Here is a 19,601-nt window from a genome sequence, read left to right on the forward strand (position 1 = left end):
GGGATTGGAGTGCCAGCAGGCCCTGCGTGAGTAGGGGTGGGCCCCAGGGGCGGCACTCAGGGGGAACAGTCTGGCTGGACTGCAGGGCCCTCTATGAGTTCCTGGCGGGGCCTGAGCTTGGGGTGGGACTTTGCCTTCCTTTGCCATGATCCCCTCTCCTCACCTTGTGAAGAAGCTCTGACTTCCACTGGGCTTCTCAATGTCTTCTTTCTGCAGTGATTCTCCTTGTGAATCAGTCAGGACTTTGTTTGTGTGCAGGTGATAGGAAACCCAAACTAAGTTGACCCAAGCAAAAATTTGTGGCTCACGTGACTAAAATTCCAGGATCTGCATTCAGGCATGGCTGCATCCAGGAGCTCAAGCAATGTTGCCTGGGAATCTCTTTCCATGTCTTAGCTCTGTTTCCCTCTAGCTGGCCCCATTCTCTGGCAGGCTCTCCCCTGTAATAGTCTCTGATAGCTCCGGGCTTCCCTCCAATCAACATAGCAGCTGGAAGGGAAGGTCTCTTTCCCCATAGTTCCAGCAAATGTCTTAGGATAAAGTCTCATTGGCTTGACCTGGGTCGTGTGTCCACTGCTGCACCAATCAGCGCGGCCAGGGTGGTGGAACACTCTGATGGCCAAGCCTGGGGCATTGCACAGAGTTCACTTCATCCCCTGGAGTGGATCCTTGGTAGCCCCCGAACCCACTCTGTCAGGCCTGTTCTGGGACAGGGGATACAGCAATGAACAGCACAGACAAGATGGCAGAATTGGAGCTGGGGGTCTGAGGGTCCCGGTTCTGCTACTCACCAGTCATGTGACCATGGACAAGTTTCACAACCTCCCTGAGCCTCGGTTTCCCCTTCAGTAGAATATGAATGGTAAGGTTGGCCTCATAGGGTCGGATTAGTCACTGATGTGGACGGGGGTTGGTGGTAAAGGGTCCTGCACAAGGCAGGCACTCGGCGAGTTGCTTGACATTGTGGGCTACTCCTGTGCAGCTATTATTCTCATAGGAAGGTGAAGGGACAAGCACTAAAATGTGCAGGTGACATGGTTCTGAAAACAGAGTCAAGGGAGCAGTCATGAAGATCCAGGGCCTCGTGGCTGGAACAGTGAGCAAGGGAAGTAATTCAGCTGCCGCTTGGTGAGCACTTACTATGTTCCAGGTGCAAATCATATATCGTTTTATTAAATTTTAACAATAACTCCACGATGCAGTTGCCAATATTATCCCCATTTTGCTGATGAGGCTCAGAGAGGTGCAGTAACTTGACCAAGGCCACTCAGCTATAAGCGGGGAGCTGGGACTAGACCCTGGGCTCATCTGGGGTCTCCTAACTGCTTTAGGCTGCACTAAAGGAGCACTATGGCTATTGGAGGAGAAAAGGGAGGGAGGCTGGGTACTCAGTGTGTTATGGCAAAGGCTTAGTCCTGTCCCTGTGGTAGAAGCAGGGACAGGGGTCTGGGATGCCCTGGTGTGGTCTCCTCTAGGTCACAAGCATTAGTGCAACACTAAATCTTTAACTCAGCTCAATCACCCTAGGAATGGGAAGGGGTAGAGACTTCCTATGGCTTTTTAATTTTGCTAAGGAATCACCAACCTCTTGTGAACTATCAATTTTCCTCCTCTATGTTCTCCTCTGATCTAGAAAGAAAGAGACTTGGAATTTGGCCCAATAGAATAATTTTACTTATTCATTTATTCATCCACCAGTCCATCCCCCAAACCTCCTTTCTTCCATCTGTCCATCTTTCCATCCACTCAATCATCAATCCATCTATCTCTCCATCCACCCATCCATCTAGCCATTTTCCATCCATCCTTCTGTCTTCCCATCCATCCAGCCACCCATTCATCCATCCATCCTTCCATTTCATCCATTCACCTGTCAACTCTCCATCCGTCCTTCTTTCCATTCATCATCTCTCTGTCCACTCTTCTACTCATCTCTCTCTCTCCTTCCATCCTCCCATCTTCCCATTTGTCTACCCACCATCCATCCACTATTTCTTTCTTTCTTCCATCATTTCAGCCATCCATATCCATTCATTTAGTTATTGACTCTTTTTTATTTTTTTGAGAGAGGGTCTCACTCTGTCACCAAGGCTGGAGTGCAGTGGTGCAATCATAGCTCACTGCAGCCGCCAACTCCTGGGATCCAGTGATCCTCCCAGTTCAGCCTCCCGAGTAGCTGGGCCTACAGGTGTGTGCCACCACGCCCAGCTCTCATCTCCTCTTTCCTAACCACTCACCTATTCATTCATCAAATCATTCAAACAGTTGTTTTTTTTTTTTTGAGACCCACCATGCACCAGGCCCTGAAGTGTTGGAGATAAATATGATCCCACTTCCAACACTGTAAAAGACTGTGTGGGGACCACCTGCCCGGTTCTGAGATCTCACAGTCTCATTCAGGCTGTCAAGTAAGTGACTCGGATGCCAGGGGTACCCCGCCCTGGTGTCCCATGGTGCCATAGCCTGGGGTGCTGTCCTGCCTAACTGTTTTCTCCTTGGCCCACAGTCCCTGCTCTGATAACCACAGGAAGCCGTGGGAAAGAGCGGGGAAAGCGAGGTGTTCCCAAGAAGCAGGTCACAGGAGGATAAGTGAAAGCCAGTGAACCCAAGGTCAAACTAAAATTTGTGAACATTTTTCTCTGAACTAAATTTCCTTTCCCATGTCTCTCTCTCACTTTGATAACTTCAATATCTCCCCATTTCTTACCCTGTTACATCTGTAAGCTTATGAACATGGATTTTAAAGTCCTCAATAGTTGGTCTCCATTCAACTTCATTCACTGAACATTTATGGAGTGCCTACAACGGGACAGGCATTGTATGTACTAGGCCTTGGGGCTACAGAAAGGAACAAAAAAAGACAGAAATACTTGCCCTCATTGGATGGACAGTCTACTGGGAGGAGGAATACAACAAACAAATAAATAACATGTCACATGCTGCTAAGTGCTATAAATAAAAAAAGAAAACAAAGAAAAATAAAGCAGGGAAGGGAGTGGGGGTGTCAGGGACATCCTCACTGGAAAGGTGACAATTGAACTAAGATCTGGAGGAGGATCTCTGGGAGAAGAGCTTGTCTGGAAGAGAGAACAGCAAGTGCAAAGGTCCTGAGGCAGGGTATGCCTAGTGTGTTTGAGGATCTGCAAGGCCAATGTAGTTGGAGAGCAGGGAGAGTGAGAGAGTAGGAAATGAGGTCAGAAATATAATGGGGGGTTAAGGGGTGCAGATCACAGAGGACTTACAGGCTATGGTAAGGGGTTGGGCACTTTCCCTTATGACATGGGAGTCATGGCAGGGTTCTGAGCAGAGGAGTGACATGATCTGACTTAGGTTTTCACAAGATCCCTTTGGATGCTATTATGGAGAGAGAATAGATTGCAGAGAAGCTAGGGGAGAATCCGGAGACCAATGAGGAGGCAACTGCAGTGGTCCAGGATCGAGGTGAAGGTGGTCTGGACCATGGTGGCAGCCCTCTTGCCTTCTGAAGGGTAGACTGCAGGAGCTGGGGACAGACCAGCATGTTGCAGGATGGTGGTGACGAGGTTAAGCTTCTAGGACGATGCTTGGCACGTGGTGATAGGTACTCACTAAATATCAGTTGAAAGAATAAGGTCTGAACTGAGTCAGCAGCAATGGAGAGGGACAGAGGAACTATGTTAGTTAGGATCCTTTTGATTGCAAGTGACAGAACCTCAGCTCCAACTGCCTCGAGTGAAAAGGAGAATTATTGGTTTACATAACTGGGAAGGAAGTTCTGAAATAGTATCATTTCAAGCATGGCTGGCGCCAAGAGTGCGCCTAATGTTGGGATCTGCTCTCATCCTCTCTATTTCCCTCACTCTCTCCGTGGATTGGCTTCATTCTCAAGCAGGCTGTGTTCCTGTAGTGGCCAAGATGGTCACCTTGGGGATATTGTGGGGAGAAGCAGCCCCACATGCTCCCACCTTAGCAACCCCAAAGCTTTCCTCTCTCCAGTCTCAGAGCATCATTTCCAGAGGAGACTCTGGTTGGTCCTGCCTGGATCCTCAGCCCATCCCTGAGCCAATCACTGTGCCCAGGAAGATGGAGAACTCCGATTGGTCAAGTCCAATCATCTGCCCACTCTAGTGCCAGGTGTGGGGGCCAGGACCAGGCACCCTGAATGATTGCCCCTCCAGAACCTCCTAGGATGACAGCAAGATTCCCCCAAATAAACCACCAAAAGGGGAAGAGAAAATGTGTTGGGAAGACACAATTTCCACTTGTCACAGACTTCTGGAAGGGGTCAGATTCCTAAGGAGTTAAGGGGGCAGCCCAGAGAGGAAGGGACTGGGCACAGGTTTTTGGGCTGTCCCTGGAAGAAGCCAGCAGTGGGCTCCTCGGGCCTCCCAGAGGCCGCGGCCACCAGGGGGCAGCAGCTCCACACAGCGTCATGCCGCGTCCTTGACAAGATGCGGCTCTTGCAGCAGGGGGTGCTATTTACCGCTACTTGTAGAAAAAGTTGGGTAGAAGTAAAATTTTGGCAAATTGGATCTTATTTCAGAATGAGAAATAAGCTCTCCCCACCCTATTTTTAAACATTCTTAATTGTTGTTGAAAATACTTATTTTCAAAATTTTATTTTATAAAAGCACTAATTTGGGATAATTTTTTCTTCTTTTTTTATTTCAAAGTATTATGGGGTACAAATAATTTTGGTTACATGAATCACTTTTATCATGCTTGAGTCATGGTTATAAGAGTGCCCATCACCCAAATATTGTTCATTGTACCTCTCCCCACCCCACTCTAGAATGGGGAGCTTCCCTTTTAAATCATTCTCATGGTAAATATTTTAAAAAATGGGATCTTTTGAAAAATGTAATGGGGTGCTTAGCAGTATCCATTTAGGCTTTTTTCAGTTTAAGTGGTTCCATTTCAGGCACCGACACGTATGACTTTGGGTGACTTTGGGTGAGTTGTCTCTCTGATCCTCAGTTCCTAATCTGGAAGCTGGGGCAACACCCGCCTCACGGGGTTCCCCTATTCCATCGGACCAAATGAGTTTTTGGCAAATTTTACTGAGCCAGGTACAATTCTAGGAATTAGACCCAACAGTAACTGAAACAAATGAAAATTCTTGCTTTTCTGGAGCTGGGATTCTAATGGGGGAGACAGAGGAGAAATAGGATACATAGTCTTTTGGAAAAAGTGCTTAGAACAGGGCCTGCCTGGCACGTGGTGAGCCCTCAGTGATGTTAACTTTAAAAGCAGGAGCTGAGTCTTGCTGTATGCAATATGTTGATGCGATTTGAGTTGCTCAAAAGGTTTCTGTATCAGGGAGAAATTGTATCCACCTGGGCCTAGACAGAGCTGGGTACATAGTAAGTGCTCTATAAATGCTCACGGGTGCTTGGGCTGGTGTCTCCCTGTGTGGCCGCAGGTACTGTGTCCAGTTCCGATTGGGGTCATTCCAGGGAGCTGCAGGCAGGTGAAGGCACCCCATGCCCAGTGGACAAGGTATCTGACCCAGGGCCACACGGTCTGTGTGAAGTGCGAATGGCCTGCCCAGGACGCCAAGAGCGGACGCTGCTATGGGGACGGCGGTGAGGCCAGAGGGTGAGCGGTGGGACTCGGGCATGGGTGGGTGTGGCTGTAGAGCTTGGGGCTTCTCTGCTGCCTGAGATGGTGCCCCAGGAGAGGAAGCTGTTCCCTGGCCAGGGCGGGGCCCAGCAGGATCCTGGTCCTAGTGTCCGAGCAGATCAGCTAGTTAGGAGCCAAGCTTCTGTCACTTCCAGCAGTGTAACCTTGGGCAAATCTCATAACCTCTCTGAGCCCCAAGTGCCTCATCTGAAAATGCAGATAATAAGATAGCCTCCCCAGGGGTAGGGGTGAGGGTTAGGTGAGACTGTGCAAGCTGAGGACTCAGCACTGCTCCTGGCGTGCAGAAAGCACTCAAGAAAAGGGAGCTGGCCTCATCATTAAATGCTTACAAGTCCCTTAAAAGCCAAGTTTGGTTGCTCTCATTTTATAGATGGGGAAACCAACTCAGAGAGGCAGTGTGAGTTAGTCAAGGTCACACAGCAGGATTTGACCCAGGTTTGGCTTACATCAGCCCCCTAGGCTGCTCCCACAAGGGCAGGGCATCTCAGAAAGCACTTCACGTATTAATTATAATAATAGCAAACATTGATTGAGTGCTTACTATGAGCTGGGAATTATTCTAAGTTCTTTATATTCATTCATTCATTCATTTAGTGTTTGTCGAGCACTCGTTATGGAACGTGTGTCAGGCAGTGTTCTGGGCACTGGGAGGACTGCAGTGGGCAAAGCAGCTGTGGTCCCTTTTCTTATGGAGACAGCCTTGAGGACTTGCTTCCTTTTAAAACTAAGCTGTCCTGCTTGCTGCACACCTAGAGCAGGGCATGCAGGTGGGGTGATAGGAACAGACGTATCTGGACAAGAGGCATGGGGGCTGCACAGATCTGGGTTCAAATTCCACCTCTGTCTCTTACCAGCTGTGTGACGCTGGGCCAGGCCTCCACCTGACTCTGATCGTCCCCACCACGTAGGATTGTGGGAAGGGTCCTGAGCCCTTTGCACAGCACCTGACCCCTTGTAGATACTTAGTAATGGTGGCTGCTGTCGTCATGTCTAATCTGAATAGGTGTAACAAAACCTACTTTGTGAAAATGAGACCTAACGGGTGCGATGAACCTGGCACATAGTAGATGCCCAATAAATAAATGTCCAATAATATTACCACTTCTCAGCCTATTGGCTAAGATCAAGTGTAAATGTCCGACAATATTTTCACACTGTAGGGTGGCCCTTCCTGCTAGCTCCCCTCCAACAAGGTTCTCCCATGTACCTGTCCTAGCCCTGAGATGCCACTATTAGAGATTCATTCTTTGGGATAGGTGCTTACTTCTTAGAGCCTCAGCTTATCCACCCATTTTAGGATAAGCCTTTCTAGCCTTAAGACTCGGATTAATCACAAATTTCTCTTTGGATGCAAATACTCTGGCCTGTGAAACATGGCGCTTTTGTGAGGCTGAGATGGGGGTCTCAGAGACCTCAGCCTCCACCAGGGATGGGAAGGAACGGAAAACAGAGCCAGTGCTGTGTCAGAGAGAGGCAGCTCTACCCGCTCCCCACCCGGGGCCAGGCTCACAGAACAGGTGACGGGAGGTCCGATTGGGGCATGAGCTCACCAGGAAGGACTGGGCAGAGCGGGGGGATCAAAGCAAGGAGAGAGAAGAGCTGCCAGCCGGATTCTTTCCGTGGGCAGCTGGCGAGAGCGGGCACGGAAAGGGCATGGGCCCGGAGAGGGATTAGCTTGTCCGCTGGGATTGCAGGAGGGTTTATTTAGCCCAGGAAGTGTCTCTGAGTTTGGGACAAGCAGAGGAACACCTGCCATGAGCCACTTACCTACTGTGTGCTGGGCACCAGGGAGGTGCTTTACACACGTATTCTCAGGCCTCACAAGCCCTTTTGAGACAAAGGACATTAATTCCATTTTATGTAAGGATGATGGCAATAATAATATAACTTTAAGTGCTATCGTTTATGAAGCACCTATCATGTGCCGGTGCTGTGCTTAGAAGCTTACAATAGTTGACCGGGCACTGTGGCTCACACCTGTAATCCTAGCCCTCTGGGAGGCCGAGGTGGGAGGATCACTTGAGCTGAGAAGTTCAAAACCAGCCTGAGCAACAGCAAGACCCCATCTCTACTAAAAATAGAAAAATTAGCTGGTGTCGTGGCACATGCCTGTAGTCCCAGCTACTCGGGAGGCTGAGGCAGGAGGATTGCTTGAGCCCCGGACTTTGAGGTCGCAGTGAGCTATGCTCAGGCCACTGCACTCTACCTGGGGTATTGTTATTTTTTTTTAAGATTTGAATTATATCTACAGAAAATTGGCTAAAATAATATATGAACAGGTTAAGAAATGTTTGGGAAGGAGGCACACTTGGGTAGTCACTTCCCAGGCAAGGAACAGAACCCGGCTAGCCCCCCGGATCCCCTCGGGTCCCCTCCTAACCTCAGCCCCCTCCTCCCCATAAAGGAAGCCACAGTCCTGACTTTCACGGTGACCCACTGCGCAGTTTCCTTTAGAGCATTACTCCCCTCGGTGCAGATCCCTAAACACTATGGTTTAATTTTCCCCCCAACTTTATACAAATGGAATAATGCAGGGTGTGCCCTTTGGAATGTTGTTCAACATGAGGTTTGCAAGGTTCACCCATGTGGTTGCATTTGTAGCATTAGCGTGTTTATTCTTGTTGCGGAAGTGGGTCACTATTATTATTATTATTATTTTTATTTTCTCTGCATACAGCATCTCATATAACCTGCCCAACACCTCAGAGAGGAGGAGATTATTGGTATCTCTGCTTTTCACTGAGGAGATGGAGGCTCCCGGGCGCCGGGTCGCAAACCCCACCTGATGCCGGAACCTGTGTTCTTAGCCCCTCCACTCTGTTGCCTCCCAACAGAGGAGGGGAAGCGGGCACAGAGAGGTTAACCAACTTGCCCAGGTGTGCCCAGCAAGGTGACCCTCCGCGCTGACTCTGCGTCGCCCCATGTGGCCTTGAGGGCCGGCGGCTCTGTGGCCATCCTGAGGCTGACTTCCCCCAGGCCCCAGTGCCCACAAAACCATTTTAATTCTAATTTCTTTTAAAAACCAGAAGAAAACACCCTATATAATTATAATAATGAATCCCGCCTGGATTGCGTCCATCTCTATACAATGCGGTCAGGAAGCGTGGAGGGGGGCCCACAAAGGCACGTGGCCCTGCAGCTCAGGGAGTCATAATTCGCCCGAACCAGCCCCGTCTCTCGCAGGAACAAGCTGTTGGTGTGGCACGCGGCCGGCCACCCCCGGTGCCGAGGGACCTGGGAGAGGCTGGGGCAGCTCCGGGATTGCTCCTGCCCCACCGTCCACAGCCTCGTCTTCATCTAGCGTCTGCGCCCCCAGCTGTCCTGAGCCCTCTTCCCAAAGCCTGTGGAGATGGCAGGGAAACCCGCAGGACGAGCGAGCGGGGAGAAGTCTGCGATTTTGAGACTGAAGGAAAAAGCCTGTCGTCATGTTGACACTGAAAATAGCTTTAGGTTTCCGCTAAGTGCCAGCTGAGTCACAGCGCTGCCAACATGTCCTTCCAGTGCAGGACTTCCCAGATTTCATCTAAGCACACTGTCTGGCCTTTGACCTGTTCTCCTTATTGTACACTTAATTTTTTAAATTGACTCTCCAACCCCCCCCACTTTTTAAAAATAAAATAAAATAAATTTATTTTAAAAGAAAACATACTTAAGTGTATGTGCTTAAACAGGAAACATTTTAACACCATTATAAATGAAAATAAATAAGAATAGAAAACACTTATTAAGCACCTACAGAGTGCCAAGCACTGTCTCGGTGCTTTACACATATTGACTTACTGGGTCCTGAGTTAGTTGTGATTATTATCCCCACTTTGCAAGTGAGAAAATTGAGGCTCAGAGAGGTTAGTCCACGTGGCTGAGGTTGCACAGCTAGTGCGTGGCAGAGCGGGGATTCGAACTCATGAGCTACACCCACTGCGCCTACTGCTTAGGTTCCCTGTACTAGTATGTCAGCTCCACAAGGGCAGGGATTTTGGTCTGTGTGTCCCTGGGCATAAAACAGTGCCTGACACACTATAATAATGCTCAATACATATTTGTTGAATAAAAAAGAATGTATCAGTGAATAATCAGTCGCCATAATAAGAAGAAAATCAGAAAAATAAATGCAATGGCAACCAAACAAGTCTGGCTAGGTATTGTTGCCCGCCCAGCTGCAGAGCGTGAAACCCCAGCTCCGTATTCAAATGCTCTGATTGGCTGGGCTGGGGCAGGTGGGTATCCTTGGAGGTGGGGGAGGGGGTCAGTCCTACTCGAGCCACGTGGACTATGAGTGGGGCAGGGACGATTCCCCAAGGAAAAGTCAGGGGTAGGCATCAGAAGCAGCAGGAATGGGGGCTGGGCAGATTCCAGACAAAAGGTGTCCTCATGGGAGGTGGAGAAGCTACCATCGACCTCTCTGGCTTTGCCACCAACCTGCCCTGGGACCTTGAGCAAGCCCATTCCCTTCTCTGAGCTTCAGTTTCCCCACCTGAACAGTGATGATCTCTAAGGGCTCATCTAGCTCTGAACTTCTCGAGGCCAACAGGCTCCATCTAGCTGACAGCCCAGCCTCCTCGCTTGACAGATCCAAGCTGTGGCTTAGGAATGCACACCCTGGGGTTGAACCTGGGGCCGGACACCCAGTCTCCTGTTCCTGCCTGTCCCGGCAGGGAACAGCCTGTGACGGTGGGAGAGAAGGGCTCTGAGAAGGATTCTTTGCACATCCCCAGCATTCTCCATCTATAATTGGCTCCAAATGAAATGATCTCATCCCTGAACACTGAGGAAGAAAGGGTGTGGGGGGAAGCAGCTCGCTGGCAGCATCTGACATAGTTTGTGACTAACCTGCTTCCCTCGGGGAACAGGGAGAGACGGTCCGCTCTCTCCAAGACGATGTAGAAGTTTGGAAAAAAGGTCTTGGTAAAAGGTGGATAGAGGAGGCTCCAGCTTCTTGGGCTTTTGGGAGGCCCAGGGCATTTCTCCACTCTGTCCAAACCAGGTGTCTTCTGACCATTGCTCCCAAGTCAACCTGACCCGGGCTATTAACATTCCCCAAACGTTCACGCCAAACCCTGGCCAGGAAGGAGGTGGGTGCGGCCAGTCCGTCAAGCGATCTGTCCCATATGGATCCTTGACTGAGTTCTGTGGCCGGCTGAAGCTCGTTTAAATGCCCATACATTAATTTTGAAAGATGAGCTCCTAATCAACTTTTAAAAAGCTTGTCACAGCACCATCTGTTTGGCGTTTGTCACTATTGCATTACATAAGAGGAAAGACATTTTTAAAGAATGCGGCTACATTTAGTAATTGGATCGCCGGAGAGGAGCCAACCCGGGGCGGATGGCACCATGATTCAGAAATGCCACGGGCCCTTCTCCGGGGTGCGGCGGCCTCCCCAAATTCCACACGGTCTTGGCAGAGACCTGAGCGCAGCCCAGCTTGGGACGTAGGCCTGGGGTGGCTTCTCTTCCCCTTGCCCTGCTCTCTCTCGCTTTCCCCACTTGTTCTCCTGCACCCCTGGCCGGCCCAGGTCAGCTCTCTCAAGTGTTAGCAATGACCAAGCAACTTCAGGTCCCCAAGCCCCGATTTCTGCATCTGGTACACGGGAATCCCAATGGCCCCATCTTCTGGTGCTGGTGTGAGCTTTAAATGCATTAATACACGTGGTGCCTGGTACGTGGTGAGTGCTTTATAAGTGTTCGCTATTTTATTAATATAAAGCGACGTCTGATACATAGGAGGTGCTGGATCCTTGTTCATCTTCCTCCCTTTCCCTCCTTTCCATTTGACTCAGCAAGTACTAGGAAGTGCCCACCTTAGAGGCAGAGCTGGCTTCACGCACGCACAACCTGGGCATTTGCACAGGGCCTCCCGCTCAGAAGGGACCTGTGTTGGGTTCAGCATTCTGCTGTCGCCGGCTTGAAATGCTCAGCTTTTGAACAAGGGGCCCTGCATTTGCATTTTGCGCTGGGCCCTGCAAATTATGTAGCTGGTCCCACCTAGAGCTCTAGAATGATGCTGTGTTTTATTTGACTGCCCCATATTTAAAATAACAATTGAGTCAACATTTTAAAACCAGGAGAGGTCACATAAAAGTCCGGTTTATTTTGGAAAATTAGAACATCTTGCCACCATGAGTCTGCAGTCCCATGCGCTGCCACAATGGGTTGGAGCTGGTGTCCTCTGCACAGGGCACGTCCACCACTGTCCCCGCCACTCCTGAGCCTTTGGACCGAGTCCCTTTGCTCATTTGCAGAGCATCCAGCACGGTGTGTATTCATCCACCTGTGCCAGTCAACAAGCATTGAACTTGGCGAGTAGCTCTTTGCCTTAGTTTACCGTCTGTAAAATGGAGATGACCATCATCATGACAGTAACCTCTCTCTTAGGGTTGTGGGTGTTAAACTAGTTAATATATGTAAAGCATCTAGAACTTGTATTGTTATTGCTATTCTTTTACTCCGTCCTGGTGCAGAATCTCAGATCCCAAGTCTGAGGACTGTTCCTCCAGGAGCTGGAAGCTAGATTGTAGCAGATGGCCATGAGGTCACCTCTCCCCGCCACCTTGAGCAACATCCCTTGTCGATGTTCACTTTCTCTCCCTCCACCTGCAGCGCCAGGGTCCACACCTTGGGCCTGCCCTCTCAGAATTATAAGCATTATTTTGAGGGAAGGGCCTTCTGTCCCTTAAATAGGCCACGTCATCCCTGCCTCAGGGCCTTTGCACATCCTGCACTTGCTTCCTAGAATACTTCTTTCCCCATATCTTTGCAAGCCTATCTCTTCATTCTGGTCTAGCTCAAATGTTACCTCCGTAGAGAGGTAACATTTTCTTGACCACCCTAAGAAAAGTAGCCCCTGTCCTGTTCCCCACAGTCATACACGCTCACCTATATTTTCTCCCCAGAATGTGTTGGCTGTCTCCCAGAGGTCCTAGTCTGTCTTGGTCATTGCTGTATCCCAGCACCATGACCATTGCTTGGCACATGGTAGGTGCTTGATAAATATTATTTGTTGAGTGAATGAAGGAAGGAAGGAATGCAGTAACTCCCTATGACCACCCTGTAAAGCAGGGACAAGAGACCTGAGTCATGGAGAAGGGAAGAGACTGTTCAAGGTCACACAGCCAAGAAGGGGCAGGAAGGGAGGAGGGGACCCAGGTTTTCTGCTTCCAAGTCTCTTGTGGCCCCCCCGGGTGGGAAGCAGGATAGGTGTCTGGACCTTTGGCTCACGCAGCCACCCAGAAGGGGTCAAGTGTGGAGTGAGGCCCCGGGAACAGCTCCTGAGGGTGGTGAGAGTGAGCCAGCCAGGCAGCCGGAGGCGAGACTGTTTACAGGGGCTGGCGGCTGTCGCCATGACAACTGGACAGCCTACAGCTTCCTGCGTCACCAGGGACGCAGGTTTGCTCTTGGCTGGGATGCAGTGAGGACAATGGGGGTGGGGGGTGGGGGGGGGACACTGGCAGAGGAGGAGACCCCAAACACCCAGTCTGGGGGAAGGGAGTTGTCATTTCTGAGAGTTGCTGGAAGACTGGAAGGGCCTGGTGATGCTACGTGTGTGTGCATATGTGTGTGTGTGTGTGTGTGTGTGTGTGAGAGAGAGAGAGAGAGAGAGAGAGAGAGTCCGAGCTGTGTGGAGCCAGGCCGCCTGGGTTCCAATCCCAGCTTTGCCTCTTCTGTGCTGTGACATTTTGGGCAAGTGAATTAGCCTTTCAGAGCCTTAGTTCCCTGTAATGTAAAATGAGGATGGACAGTAGTATTACTACTTCACAGGGCTGTTATGAGGATTAAATGAGATAATACTCTTACAGCACTTAGAATGTACTTCGTAGTGTGCCTTAGGTCTTGAGATCAACCTACATCTGACCCTAGGCTGCCTTCCTCCTGAGGTAGTGGGAAATTTGGTCTCATTCATTCTCAGGAATCTCTATCTTCCTGGCTTCTTTCATTCATTCAACAAATACTTATTGAGCACCTACTATATGCTGGGTACTGTTCTAGAGGCTGGGAACACAGCAGTGAACAAAGCAGGCGAAAATCCCTGCCAACGAAGAGCTGATGTTCTAGTGGAGTAGACAGACATTAAATACGATAAAAAGTAAAATATATGTCAGATGGTAATAAGTACTGAGGAAAAAAATAAAGCAGGGCTGTGTGGCGCTGTTGCAATTTTAAAAAGTGGTGGGGATATGAGTGTGCCTGGGAAGGCCTCACCAAGAAAGTGACCTCTAAGCACAACCTGAAGGAAGTGAAAGGGGGAGTTCCATGGTTATTTGGGGCAAGAGCATTCCAGGCAGAGGGAACAGCAGGTGCAAAGGCCCTGAGGTGGGAACGTGAGCATCATGCAGTTATGTGAACGTATCATGCAGTTATATCTCTTGGCATGTCTGCATGTGTGATGTTATGTGGCACACACTTGGTGGTATGGGTGGTTACGCCTTTACACATGGGTGGCAATGTATGCACATGTTTGTTCATGTGCAGGGCTGCCGTGTTCAGCCACAGAGGCTATGCCTACACAACTCAGAGGGTGCCCTTCATGCAGACTACAATGAAATGGGATCTCCTGGAGTTGTGCAATGCAGTGGCCCTGTGTACATATCTAAGTAAATACATATAAATGTGTCTGTGAAAATGTTTATATGTGTGCATGTCTGGATATTTAAATATAATTGATATGCAAATGTTGTATGTCGGTATCTTTATTTGAAATGTTGATATTTTGTTTGTCATGGGCTTCTGCATTGCTATTTATTTTAAAAATATTGCACTGAGATATTACTTATTTTGATTCCTCAGTTTTTGGTGCCTTCTTACATTCTATACCAGAGGTGAGTGCTTGGCTCTCCTTAAGCTGGTCCCAGTGCTGCCCCGGGGCAGTGTGAGGGAGGCTGGGCTGGAAGAGGGAAACCCTTCCTGCGGGCTCCTTCTGTAATCTATGTAATCCACGCTCATCAGCACATGACCAGAATGCAAACGCTGCTTGAGCACATTTTGTTCCTTTAAACAAGATTTATTGAGTGCTGACTGTATGCCAGAGACTCTGCATATATTAGTTCATTTTATCTTTACAACTGTCTCTGGGGGTAGATATTTGTTCTTTCAATTGAACATAGGTTTATTTAGGGCCTACTGTGTGCCAGGAGCACCACCTGGCAGCTGTGCTGGCCTGGTGTGCATTCTCTATTTTTCTGGTAATAACACCCCAGTTTTCCTTTAGGGACCCTACGCTCTTCCACTCACAGTCCAAGTGGTGCTACCTGGGCTTTCTGCACCCCTCCCCCAGGCTCCAGAGGTGGCCATGTGACTCAGGTGGCCCAATCAGCACAGCCCATCCCTCTGGCTATACAGATTGGTTATGGGATGAGTCTATGACCCAAGTTGGTCCAATCAGAGTGAATCCTGGGACTTTTGTTGCCCTGTTGGGAAAAAGAGCTCTCTTTCCGGCAAGATTTCTAGCTGTAAGAATGACGCAGCCCCGGAGCTCCTAGAGAGGGTCCATTAATTACATGGAGAGAGAGAAAAACTGATCCCATAATACTTTAGATCATGAAACTGATCCTTTATGACTTTATGGCTTTACAGCCTCCTGGATCCAGCCATACCTGAAGTCAGTTACCCTAAGACTTTTCAGTTCTATGAGTTTACAACTGTTTTTCTTTTTAAAAACCAGTCTGAGAGGGCAGTTAAAATCCTGTGCTTGACATCTTTGTACATTATTTCCTTTAATTCAGAGATAAATCCTGTGGCAAGGGGGCTCTGATTATAAGTGAACTGATCCTCAGGGAGGTAAATGGCTTGTCCAGATCACAGCAGCTCCATAGTTGGGGCTTGAATTTGAACCCAGGTCTCTCTGACTCTGCCCTTCACATGGTCTGAGCTCTGGACAAGGGGGTCTGTGGAAGTACTGGTGAAAGAGAACCGAGTCCCATTGTGGCCACTATTTTGCTGTGTGACTATGATGAAGTCATTTCGCCAGTCCGAGCCTCAGTTTCCCCACCTGTAAAATGAGGAAAATAGTAAGGCCGACCCCGTGATGCTGTCGTGAGTGTTAAGTGAGACAATCCGTGTAAGTACAGCACTCGGAACAGGGATAAGCATGCAGCGATGAACGTGAGTGATTATTTTCGTGGCTTTTTTCTCAAGGGAAAGAAGGGGACCAGGGGGGCTCCCCCGCCGCTGCGCGGCTTGCCTCCTGCTGGCTACAGGCTCCCAGCAGCCCTTCATGGCGCCTCCATCCATCTTCTGCCAGAGGCACAGCTGGTTCACTTACCCGGGAAGCAGGCACTTACGGAGCCGCTTCCCCAGTTTCTCTTTTAATTTTCATTACATAAATTTCACATTTCCTGGAATAGAGATCTTGAACGTCTGGACACATTTGGAAATTGAGTCAGCAAAGGCCTCATTTATATTAATGGGCCTTGAGTCTCACTCGCGAGGAGGCCGAGACAAGGATGGATAGTAGCGGCTCCTGGGCTGAGCCCTCCAGGCTGAGGTCGGATGCTGCCTTGAGAAGCAGTTGCCTCCAGATTTCGGCTGGGACAGTTCCCATTGTGTGGGGGCTTCTGGGTGCAGGGATGGGGTTGCTGCCACTGGCTTAAGCCCCTGCAACGGCTGCTCACTGGTCTCAGAGCAAACTCCAGGCTGCTTATCCTGCTGACAAGGTGCGTGTGATGCGCCTCTGCTGTGCTCCCCCCTCCCACTTACCACTCTTCTCCTCACTTGTCCTCCTCCAGCCTATCTGGCTTCCCGAGAGCATTCCTGCCTCAGGGCCTTTGCACTTGCTGTGCCCTCTGCCCGAAAGGCCATTCTCCTGCCTCTTCTCGTGGCTAACTCCTTCCTGCCAATCAGATCTTGTCTCACAGTCACCACCTCAGGGAGGCCTTCTCTGATTCCCATCTGGAGTCACACTTCCCAGTTAGTCTGTGTCACAGCACCTGTTTCATTTTCTCCATAGCACTGAGCCTATGTTTTCTTGCCTATTTGCCTATGTATTTATTGGCTGTCCCCCCTCCCCCAAAGGAGAACATAAGTCCCATGAGAGCACAGACTACATCTGTCTCATTCACCTTTGTCTCCCTGGGCTCTGGAACAGATAAGGTGCTCCACAGGTATTTGTGGAGTGAATGCCTGGACTCATTCAGCAAACCCTGTCGGAGCACCTGCTCCGTGCGGGGCCCCGTGCTGTGTGCTTGGAACACAGGCAAGAATAAGACGAGATTGTTGCCTCCGTGGTGTGGGGCAGAGACGAACACACCACAGCAACTAACATTTATTGAGTGTGACAAGCGTTTTATCAGAGACACCACCTTTGATCCCAACTATAGCCCTTGCAACCAGCTGTTACTTGTACCAGTCCATGAAGCACAGGGAGGTGAAATAGCTTGCCCAAGGTCACACAGCTAGAAAATAGAGGAGCCAGGATTTGAGCCCAGGCCACCTGGCTCCCACCTCTGCTGGGTTAACCAGCTCACGAGGCCACAGGAAGTTAGAGCCTGGTGCCATGAAAGCTGTGATGGAGGCGGCGCTGGCGGCCGTGGGAGCCTGGAGGAAGCGCCCAATCTAGCCTCTGACGAGGGAAGGGATGAGCAAAGTCTCCTGGAAGACGCAGTGCCTCAGCTGTGTCTAGAATTTATTTATTTTTAACTTTACATTACAGCTTAAGAATTTTTAATAGCTCCACACTATCCATAGTTAAAATTTTAAGTGATGCATATTATTCCAGGGAGAGGCAGTGCTGTCCATCATTTTTGGGCAGTTTCGTGCTTGCAATTTTGAGGTTCTCCTTAATGCTGCAAGGACCAACTCCCTGAGCTTAGTGGAGTGATGCAGTGCTTAAGAGCTTGGGCTCTGGGGCCTGGGTTCAAATCCCAGCTCTTCTCCTTACTTGGCTCCAAGGATTTTCTACATGCCCCATGTCTAGGACAAGGGACATCTCCAAAGTCACTAATGTGGCTAGATAATGGAAGTCCAATGAAACCCACACACTCCCTTCTCAGAATTATACACACACTCACACACACACACACACATATATATGTATATTTTCTTTTTAGAGACAGGGTCTTGCTCTGTTGCCCAGGCTAGAGTGCAGTGGCACAATCATAGCTCACTGCAGCCTCGGACTCCTGAGCTCAAACGATCCTCCTTCCTCAGCCTTCCGAGTAGCTGGGACTGACTATATCTTTTCATTGATGTCCCCAGCAGCCCCTTGAAGCAGATGCTATTATTTCCCCATTTTATGGACTAGAAAACCAAGTTCCAGAGAGTGAAAATGACTGGCCCTAGGTCACACAGCGAGGAAGTGGTATAGCCCGAATTTGAACTGTCATATTTGAGACCTTAGAGTTTCTGTTCTCAGCCACTAGGCTGAGCTGCAGTCTGAAACCCCCTCCCCAAAGCCCATCTTTCCCCTTTATTAATTTCCTGCTTGTTAGCACAGGGTTAATTTGACAATGGAATCATTTGTCCTTCCCCTCCCATCTGCAGAGTGTTAAACTCCTTTCCATTTGGGAGACTGGCTGTTGACTCCCTTAGAAGTTTTGTTTTTCTGATACCAACCTCCTCTCCCAGACTACCCCTTTAACAGACAGGAATGAGAATGAGAGGAATGCACACGTGCACAGAAAAGGCACAGAAGTGTCTGGCCTGCCTTAGCTCCCTACGGGTGTCTCATCAGAGGCGGTTTCCTTCCATTAGCCCCAAACCTTCGCAGCCTGGCACCTGCAGACACACTACTATCTGGCTCTGCACACACAGGCCTCCTAATATGTGCTGTGGAGCCATGGGGCCATTAGGAGGGGCAGGTCCCCAAACAGGCGATGAGCTCAGGACATGGGCATCGCCACACCTGCTCCTCTCCCGGAGGAGGGGGGAGGCTGCGCAGCCACTGACAGCATAACCTTTTTTGAGCTTGAATCTCGTGTGCGTACTTGCACGTGGGCAGGAGGGCAGACGGGGGACAAAGCAAAGCTGATGGACTATGACTTGCAGGAAGAAGCATATTTTCCATCGTGACCTGTAGCGCGAGCACGCACACATACACACACGCACACACATACACACACGCACACATACACACACGCACACACACGCACGCACACACACACACACACACGCAATTGAAACGAAAGTTTCATGAATCTGTACTTACCTTTTTTTTTTTTTTGAGACAAAATCTCTCTTTGTCATCCAGGCAAGAGTGCTGTGGTGTCATCATAGCTCACTGCAGCTTCAAACTCCTGCCTCAGCCTCCCGAGTAACTGGGACTGTAGGCATGTGCCACCACCACGCCCGGCTAATTTTTCTATTTTTTTTTTTTTAATAGAGAGAGGGTCTCATTATGTTGCTAAGGCTGATCTCAAACTCCTGGCCTCAAGCAACCCTCCCACCTCGGCCTTCCAAAGTGCTGGCATTACAGCGTGAGCCACCGCACCTGGCCCTTGTACTTACCTTTTTATGCATAACACATGCTGATTTCCATTCTATTCTACTCCAGTCTGTTTCATCCTTTCATTAATAAAGTGCCAGTCAGTACCCATGAAACAGATTTCAAAGCCCCCAAATGCGGGAGTTTGAAATCTGGGTCTGTGGACTTGCACAGGACAAAACTCTGTGTCTTTATTTTCCCCGACCTCTGGCTGAAAGGTAGCACTTCCGTCAGTTATGAATTTAGGCAGCAAGGCATAGTCGTATTGGCAGTTCCAGCGACATTGTCACAAACTGCCCCCACAGATTGTTTTGAATCTCATTACAGCTGTTGCAGATGTCTGGAAATAGAACTTAGCTCTTTGTGACCTCAAAATTAGGGTAGTTCCTGGACCCACTGCTGGATCTTGTTATTTAATTTGTTGATAAAGAAGGACATATGCTACGATAGCACATCTAAGATATTTTGATAATTGCATTTCGGTAGAATTTGTTTCTGTTGTAAGCCTATGTATTTTATTTTATGGACTTCAAGGTATTATCCTGAGCAGGAGGTCCATGGATTCC

This window comes from Eulemur rufifrons, chromosome 20 (assembly GCF_041146395.1).
Source record: "Eulemur rufifrons isolate Redbay chromosome 20, OSU_ERuf_1, whole genome shotgun sequence".
NCBI classification, from domain to species: Eukaryota; Metazoa; Chordata; class Mammalia; order Primates; family Lemuridae; genus Eulemur; species Eulemur rufifrons.